We start from the raw sequence: 8,413 nt of genomic DNA, 5'->3' as shown, positions 1-8,413 counted from the left end.
ATTGCTGAACCACTGGAGGGAAAATCAGGAACAAAGAACGCTTCAACAGTCATCAATAAACTTCTTGATTTTGGACCCGTGGGACAAGAAGTTTATTTCACCTTTATTTAACTAGGCAAGTCAGTTAAGAACAAATGATTATTTACAATGACAGCCTACACCGGCCAGACCCTGACCAGGACAACACAGGGCCAGTTGTGATACAGCCCGGGATCGAACCAGAGTCTGTAGTGACACCTCTCGCACTGTGATGCAGTGCCTTAGAATGCTGCGCCACTCAGGAGTATCATCACTGACCGGGGAGGAGAGTTGTAAACGATGTACCTAGTCTTACTGTCACTGATATCAGACATTGGCCATGAAAAGTCAAACACTTTCGAATCATAACCATGCAAGTGCTATGTTTGTCACTTTTTCATTTTCAGCTCAACAGATCCATAATAGACACAAGGTTTTCCCAGCTAGATGCCATAACGGAGATAGTAGCATAAATGGAGACCAAAGACGTGAGTATACACATATATTAGAAGTGTAGTAATTAAAGTAATGTCTGTAACACAAACATCTCCCCTGGTACACAACAGAGTAACACTTTCTGTCAATAGGTGAAAACACTTCCCGTGTGTACATTCATATTCTGATTGTGCAGTTGGACTAACAGCAGACATGTCCATGTCTTGTTACCTGAAGGTCTGAAATGCAGATTGACTGAACTGAATTACTTTACCTTCTTCCTCGGTGCGTGGGAGCTGATACTGAGAAAGGGGACCATTACATCCTTTAGGTGCGTGTCCACTTAAAATTTGCGACATATTGAAGACCTAAGACTAATTTCATGTCATGTTAATGTCATGTCATGAAATACGCATGTAGTTAATATATTCGACAGGTCTTTGATGGTGCGTCCAAGCAGATCAGAGTGTACAACTCAAAGGGCTCCCGCCAAGGCATCAGGTCAGAGGGTCTGGACTTGCTGAGGTACCTCAACCATCTCCATATTTCAATTCCAAAACACATGGGAAATTGTGGTTGTGGTATATTAACCCTTGACACTAGTGGGAATTGGCTGATATGGATAGGGCTAAATTGAAATGTTTCTTACAAAAGAAATATGAAATGCATATGCATAACCATGGTAGCAATTGAAAGGGAACAGTTTGGAAAAGTATTAGACAAAGATGAGGACACAACAGTAAGAGAAGCAGAAATATTTACCAAATCTGAAAATACTCTGGATATAATCAGTAACATAATAAGAATATTTCTTGGGTAGGTATGAGACAAAAAAAATGACAGACAACAAAACATTTGCTAAAGTTGCAGGGTACAAGTGTAAAGGGCTACATAACAAATTCTATATTTATTGCAGCAATGCCTTCAGGAACGTCTGGGATCTGAGTGAATCATAAAGGAACCGGATGGGATGGCTGCCGTTTTACGGGCTCCTAACCAACTGTGCTATTTTGTGTTTTTTTTTCATTGTTTGTAACTTATTTCATACATAAGGTTGCTGCTACCGTCTCTTATGACCGAAAAAAGCTTTTGGATATCAGAACAGCGATTACTCACCTCGAACTGGACAAAGATATTTTCTTTAATGAGTCTGACGCAAAGGATATACGTCTTCTCCGAGACCAGGCCAAAAATCCCTGTCATTCACGTGAAGAAAAGACAGAAATACAGGGGGCGGAGATCAGGTGCCTTGTGAGAATTCGTTGGCGAGTGGGTATCCCGCCTCTACAATCTCCATCCAAAACTATCCTACCAACGGGACATTAAAAATTGTAATTTCTTATGTTTTACTGAGTCGTGACTGAACGACGACACAGATAATATACAGTTGGCTGGGTTTTTCGTGCATCGGCAGGACAGAACAGCTACGTCTGGTAAGACGAGGGGTGGGGGTGTGTGTCTATTTGTCAATGACAGCTGGAGAGCAATGTCTAATATTAAGGAAGTGTCAAGGGATTGCTCGCCTGAGATAGAGTACCTCATGATAAGCTGTAGACCACACTATCTACCAAGATGCTGGCACTAAGACCGAACTCAACAAACTGGATAAGGCCATAAACCAACAAGAAAATGCTCCAGAAGCGGCGCTCAAGTGGCCGGAGACCATAATTCTATCCTCCTGATTCCTGCTTACAAGCAAAAACTAAAACAGGAAGTACCAGTGACTCGCTCAATATGGAAGTGGTAAGATGACACGGATGCTACGCTACAGGACTGTTTTGCTAGCACAGACAGCGATATGTTCTGGGATTCATCCAATGGCAGTATGCCAACTCAGTCACCGACTTCATCAATAAGTGCATAGATGACGTTGTCACCAGAGTGACCGTACGTACACTACCGTTCAAAGTTTGGGGATGACTTAGAAATGGCCTTGTTTTGAAATAATACATTTTTTGTCCATTAAAATAACATAACATTTATTATAAATACAGTGTAGACATTGTTAATGTTGTAAATGACTATCTTAGCTCGAAACGACAGATTTTTTTGGATTATCTATATAGGCGTACAAAGGCCCATTATCAGCAACCATCACTCCTGTGTTCCAATGGCACGTTGTGTTAGCTAATCCAAGTTTATAATTTTAAAAAGCAAATTGATAATTAGAAAACCCTTTTTGCAATTATGTTAGCTCAGCTGAAAACTGCGGTGCTAATAAAATAAGCAATAAAACTGGCCTTCTTTAGACTAGTATCTGGAGCATCAGCATTTGTGGGTTGGATTACAGGCTCAAAATGGCCCGAAACAAAGAACTTTCTTCTGAAACTTGTCAGTCTATTCTTGTTCTGAGAAATGGAGGCTATTCCATGCGAGAAATTGCCAAGAAACTGAAGATCTCATAGAGCAAACTGGCCCTAACCAAAATAGAAAGAGGAGTGGGAGGCCCCGTTGTACAACTGAGCAAGAGGACAAGTACATTAGAGTGTTAAGTTTGAGAAACAGACGCCTCACAAGTCCTCAACTGGCAGCTTCATTAAATAGTACCCGCAAAACACCATCTCAACGTCAACAGTGAAGAGCCAACTCCAGGATGCGGGCCTTCTAGGCATAATTCCTCTATCCAGTGTCTGTGTTCTTTTGCCCATCTTAATTATTTATTTTTATTGGCCAGTCTGAGATGTGGCTTTTTCTTTGCAACTCTGCCTAGATGGCCAGCATCCAGAAGTCACCTCTTCACTGTTGACTTTGAGACGGGTGTTTTGCGGGTACTATTTAATGAAGCTGCCAGTTGAGGACTTGTGAGGCTCAGTTATTTTAAATGGACAAAAAAAAATGGTTTTCTTTCAAAAACAAGGACATTTCTAAGTGACCCCAAACTTTTGAACGGTAGTGGTTATATCCCAACCAGAAGCCATGGATTGCAGGCAACATCCACACCGAGCTAAAGGCTAGAGCTACCACTTTCAAAGAGTGGGACACTAATCGGGACGCTTATAAGAAATCCCGCTATGCCCTCAGACGAACCATATTTTAGCCAAAAGGCTAAACGTCAATACAGGACTAAGATTGAATCCTACTACAGCGGCTCTGACGCTCGTCGGATGTGGCAGGGCTTGCAAACTATTACGGACTACAAAGGGGAGCCGCGAGCTGCCCAGTGGCGTGAGCCTACCAGATGAGCGAAATGCCTTTTATGCTCGCTTTCGAGGTAAGCAACGCTGAAGCATGCATGAGAGCACCAGCTGCCCAGGCAACCATGTGATCACGCTCTCCGTAGCCTATGTGAGCAAGACCTTTAAACATGTGTGGAAGGACCACCAGAGGGCAGGCTGGGCTCATGGATAGTAATTAAGCACAGCTGACGGTACTAATGACATACTCTCCTTCCCCTATAAGAGAGAGAATGGAACCAGCAGAGAGGGGGGAAAACTATCTCTGGAAGATGGCCACCGAGAGAGAGGAGCTATCCAGGAAGAACCACTAAGACGGTGACAATCCCGTGACTTTTTGTTGTAGTTTAAAGATAATCCTATTATGTTCTTGTTTCATCTGGAGAAGAAGATGTATGTTTTTCCTTGGAAGATTTTCATTGATTATGTTGGAGTGTTTGTGTTGACCCAATGCCCTCAATAGAGAACTGTGTTCAATCAAGAAAACTTACTCCTGACTCGTTTATTCCACCTTCCCGCTTTAGAGTGACGCCCAATTACTTGGTCCGCTCACATTGGTGGAGAATGCAGGTATTAGGTGGACGAGTGACACAAGGATAAGTGAGTAAATCAAGATTCTTCCAGTAGACCCGGAGGAACCATTCAAGAACGATGGATAACGCCCTACTACAACAATTGATCACGGCACAGCAGACAACCATAGAACTCCTGCAACAACAGCTGAGCCGACGAGAAGAACCTAGAGTTAAGCCAAGAGCGGCTGCTCACGCCATCTTACCTCGTCTCTCCAAGGAGGATGATATTGAGGCCTTCCTCATGACCTTCGAAAGGACGGCCACCTTGGAAGAGTGGCCGCCCACAGAATGGGCGAGCGCATTAGCCCCTCTTTGACCGGGGTGGCTCAGGAAGCCTATTTTGACCTGGATTCCCGCGAAGCTGCGGACTATGGGCGACTAAAAACCGAGATCCTGTCCCGGTACCAGCTGACTGCCAGAGATAGGGCTGTAAAATTCCATCAATGGACCTATACAGCTGATCAACCCGTCCTTGCCCAGATCTTCGCATTAATACGACTGACGAAACAGTGGCTAGAACCTGGAAAGGGAGTAGGACACGTGATAGAGACTCTCGTAGTGGACAAGATATTGAGAGAATTACCCAGTGACTTAAAAAGGGTTGTGGGGCAAGCCAACCCGTTGTCAGCCGACGACATAGCCCAGGCGGTGGAAACATATCGGTCTACAGGGGAGTTGTTAAAAAGTGACAAGGAGGAACGGAAGGAGTCTTCCAATCCCGTACCACGACTCACCCCGGCGCGCCCGCCACCGAAATGTCCAAACCCCCCCCGGAGGTGGGAGAAGTCAGCCACCACACAGCAGGGTCGGTGTTATAAATGTCAGTCTCCCAACCATTATGCCCCACAATGTCCTAGCAAGGATGAGCCCATGGTCACGGAGTCATCACTGCCTATCCCCACATATCCCGTTTTGAGGGGGCAGGATCAACACTGTTGGTTAGCAGAGATAGCCCCAGCCTCAGAGATTCCGGTGCGAGTCGAAGGACAAGATGTGGTAGCTATTCTCGACTCGGGAAGTATGGTTACGTTAGTAGAGGAGCGGATGGTGACCTCCGCAACACTGCTACCAGACAAAGTAGCCGTATCCTGTATCCATGGAGACACCCACTATTACCCCACTGTGAATCTGCCTATTCTCACTCCAAAAGGAAGGTGTACAGTCAGGGCAGGGAAAGTGCCCCAGCTGAAGGTGCCATTATTGATCGGGAGAGACTGTCCCCTATATAAGAAGCTTCGGCAGATGACGTTATGCACGGGAAGAAGAGGGACAGGAAAGAACAGAAAATCCAAGCCTGAGGTAGTAGTCCTACAAGGAGACGTAGCCGCGTCCTCGTCCTCTGCAGCAGAGGAAGAAATAGCGACCCAACGTTTACGACAGATATTCCAGGAAACCACAGATGAAGACACGTGAAGGGTTATACACAACGCAGGAAGAAAGGAGCAACCAGGCGCTAAGGGATATATTTGAAGCTCCATCCGAGGAGGGAACCTGGAAGGGATTCTCCTCGGTCACCCCTGATGGGGATGTGGAACATCCTCCACATCCCTCTACCGAGGTCGACCTGCCCCAGGAATTAAAGGGACAGTTCGGCACCTCGCAGCATAGAGACCCAAACCTAAGGGAGGCCATGAGGAAGGTGAAGGTGATCGACGGGAGGAACGTCGACGGATCAGGTGAGCCCCCTCTTCCTTACTATGCAATCAGGCGGGGTCTCTTATACTGGGTCGTACGACGAAGGGGGGAAAACCAGGAATTACTAATGGTGCCTAGGCCATACAGGGATACAGTTCTACAGTTAGCCCATTCCCACGTCCTAGGAGGACACCTGGCACGAGACAAGACTATTGACAGAATCATGCAGAGATTCTATTGGCCCCGGGTCACCCGGGATGTGGCCAGGTATTGTAGGACGTGTGATCAATGTCAACGTACAGCCCCACGGCCACACCTACGTAACCCTTTGATTCCTCTCCCCATCATAGAGACTCCCTTTGAACGCATAGCTATGGACCTCGTAGGACCCCTCCCAAAATCCGCCAGAGGACACGAGTACATCCTAGTGGTTATAGATTACGCTACCAAGTTCCCGGAGGCCATACCCCTGCGTAACATGTCGTCAAAGGGAATTGCCAAGGAGTTATTCCTGATGTTCTCTCGTGTGGGCCTCCCCAAGACTATATTAACCGATCAAGGAACCCCGTTCATGTCACGGTTGATGAAGGACTTGTGTCGGTTATATCAGGTTCAACAGATACAAGCATATTCCACCCTCAAACAGACGGGTTGTGTGAACGCTTGAACAAAACGATCAAAACCATGTTGAGAAGAGTGGTGTCCCGAGACGGGAAAAACTGGGACATGCTTCTCCCACACTTAATGTTTGCCCTGCGAGAAGTACCCCAGGCATCCACTGGATTCTCTCCGTTTGAATTGCTCTATGGCAGACCCTGTCGAGGGATCCTCGACTTAGCCAAGGAGACCTGGGAGACCCAACCATGCCCCTTTCGATCCACAATAGAACACGTTACCCTGATGAGAGACCGCCTGTCAGCAGTGTGGCCCATAGTCAAGGAGCATATGGAGAAGGCCCAAAGGACCCAAGGCCGGGCCTATGATAAGTCCGCGACCCCCCGTGAGTTCACCGTGGGAGAGAAAGTGATGGTGCTTGTGCCCACGGCGGAACATCGCTTGCTGGCGCAGTGGAGGGGGCCCTACGAGGTAATGAAAAGGGTCTCACCGGTCAATTACCTCATCAAGCAACCTGACAGGAGGAAGAAGGTCCAACTCTATCACATAAACCTGCTGAAGACGTACCATGGACGAGAGGAGGAGGTGGCTTTGATGGCCCTGGAGGGCAAAGGAAAAGAGGAGGCTCTACCACAGATGCGCCGTGGCCAAACTCTCCTACCGGAGCAGTCAAGACAGCTAGACAAGCTGATTATGAACTTCGGTCGAATATTCTCTCCATTCCCAGGACAAACAGATGTCCTGTTCCACCATATCCAGAATGAACCCGGCAAGAAGGTACATATCCGCCTTTACAGGATTCCTGAGGCTCGCCGAGTCATCGCTAAGAAAGAGGTGAGGGAAATGTTGAGGATGGGCGTGATCGAGCCCACGACGAGTGAGTGGTCCAGTCCCATAGTCCTGGTCCCCAAATCCGATGGTAGTATGAGACTCTGCAACGACTTTAGGGGCGTGAATGCCATCTCTACATTCGATGCGTATCCCATGCCCCGCGTGGATGAACTCTTGGAGCGCTTAGGAAAGGCCAAGTTCATCACTACCCTGGATTTGACGAAGGGATATTGGCAAGTGCCGGTGGCTCCGGAGGATCGCCCAAAGACTGCCTTCGCCACCCCAGAGGGGCTTTTCCAGTATGTGAGGATGCCCTTCGGACTGCACGGTGCCGCTGCAACTTTCCAACGCCTCATGGATGCCATTCTACGGCCCCATCAAGAGTATGCAGCGGCGTACATAGACGATGTGGTCATCCACAGTGAGGACTGGGATAGTCACCTCCTGCGATTACGGGCGGTGCTCGTGAGTTTGGAAGCCACAAGGTTGACAGCCAATCCAAATAAATGCTGCCTGGGCCTGTCCGAAGCGGAATACCTGGGGTACACTGTGGGGAATGGGAAAATACGCCCACAGGCAGAGAAGACCAGGGCAATTCGTGACTGGCCTCGACCCCGGACCAAGCGAGATGTTCGGGCCTTCTTAGGGATAACAGGATATTATCGCCGTTTTATCCCGGGATATGCAACCATTGCCAACAGAATAGCCAGATGGTTTTTGTCTTTACAACCGTTCTCTTTCCATGTCATCCACAGGGCCGGATCGAGGAACGGGAATGCAGACGCGCTGTCCCGACGCGACCAAGACAGCGCGTCTGGCGCCCGACCCTCCGGTTCGGTCCTGGGGGGGAAGGTATGTGGAAGGACCACCAGAGGGCAGGCTGGGCTCATGGATAGTAGCCCAACAAGGCATGGGAGACAAGGTAACCAGAGGCAATTAAGCACAGCTGACGGTACTAATGACATACTCTCCTTCCCCTATAAGAGAGAGAATGGAACCAGCAGAGAGGGGGGAAAACTATCTCTGGAAGATGGCCACCGAGAGAGAGGAGCTATCCAGGAAGAACCACTAAGACGGTGACAATCCCGTGACTTTTTGTTGTAGTTTAAAGATAATCCTATTATGTTCTTA

At 47.7% G+C, this 8,413-nt stretch overlaps 1 long non-coding RNA gene across 1 annotated transcript; it reads left to right on the top strand.

The window, feature by feature from the left end:
• The first annotated feature begins 749 nt into the window (after positions 1-749).
• On the top strand, positions 750-8,062 carry LOC139381072 (uncharacterized). Its single transcript, XR_011628521.1, has 3 exons — positions 750-784; positions 890-978; positions 8,038-8,062. It is a non-coding gene; the product is annotated as an uncharacterized lncRNA (long non-coding RNA).
• The last annotated feature ends 351 nt before the right edge of the window (positions 8,063-8,413 follow it).

The sequence above is a fragment of the Oncorhynchus clarkii genome, chromosome 23 (genome assembly GCF_045791955.1).
Source record: "Oncorhynchus clarkii lewisi isolate Uvic-CL-2024 chromosome 23, UVic_Ocla_1.0, whole genome shotgun sequence".
In the NCBI taxonomy this organism is placed as follows: domain Eukaryota; kingdom Metazoa; phylum Chordata; class Actinopteri; order Salmoniformes; family Salmonidae; genus Oncorhynchus; species Oncorhynchus clarkii.
The sequence above is the reverse complement of the archived record's forward strand: the minus strand, read 5'-3'. Positions and strand labels throughout refer to the sequence as shown.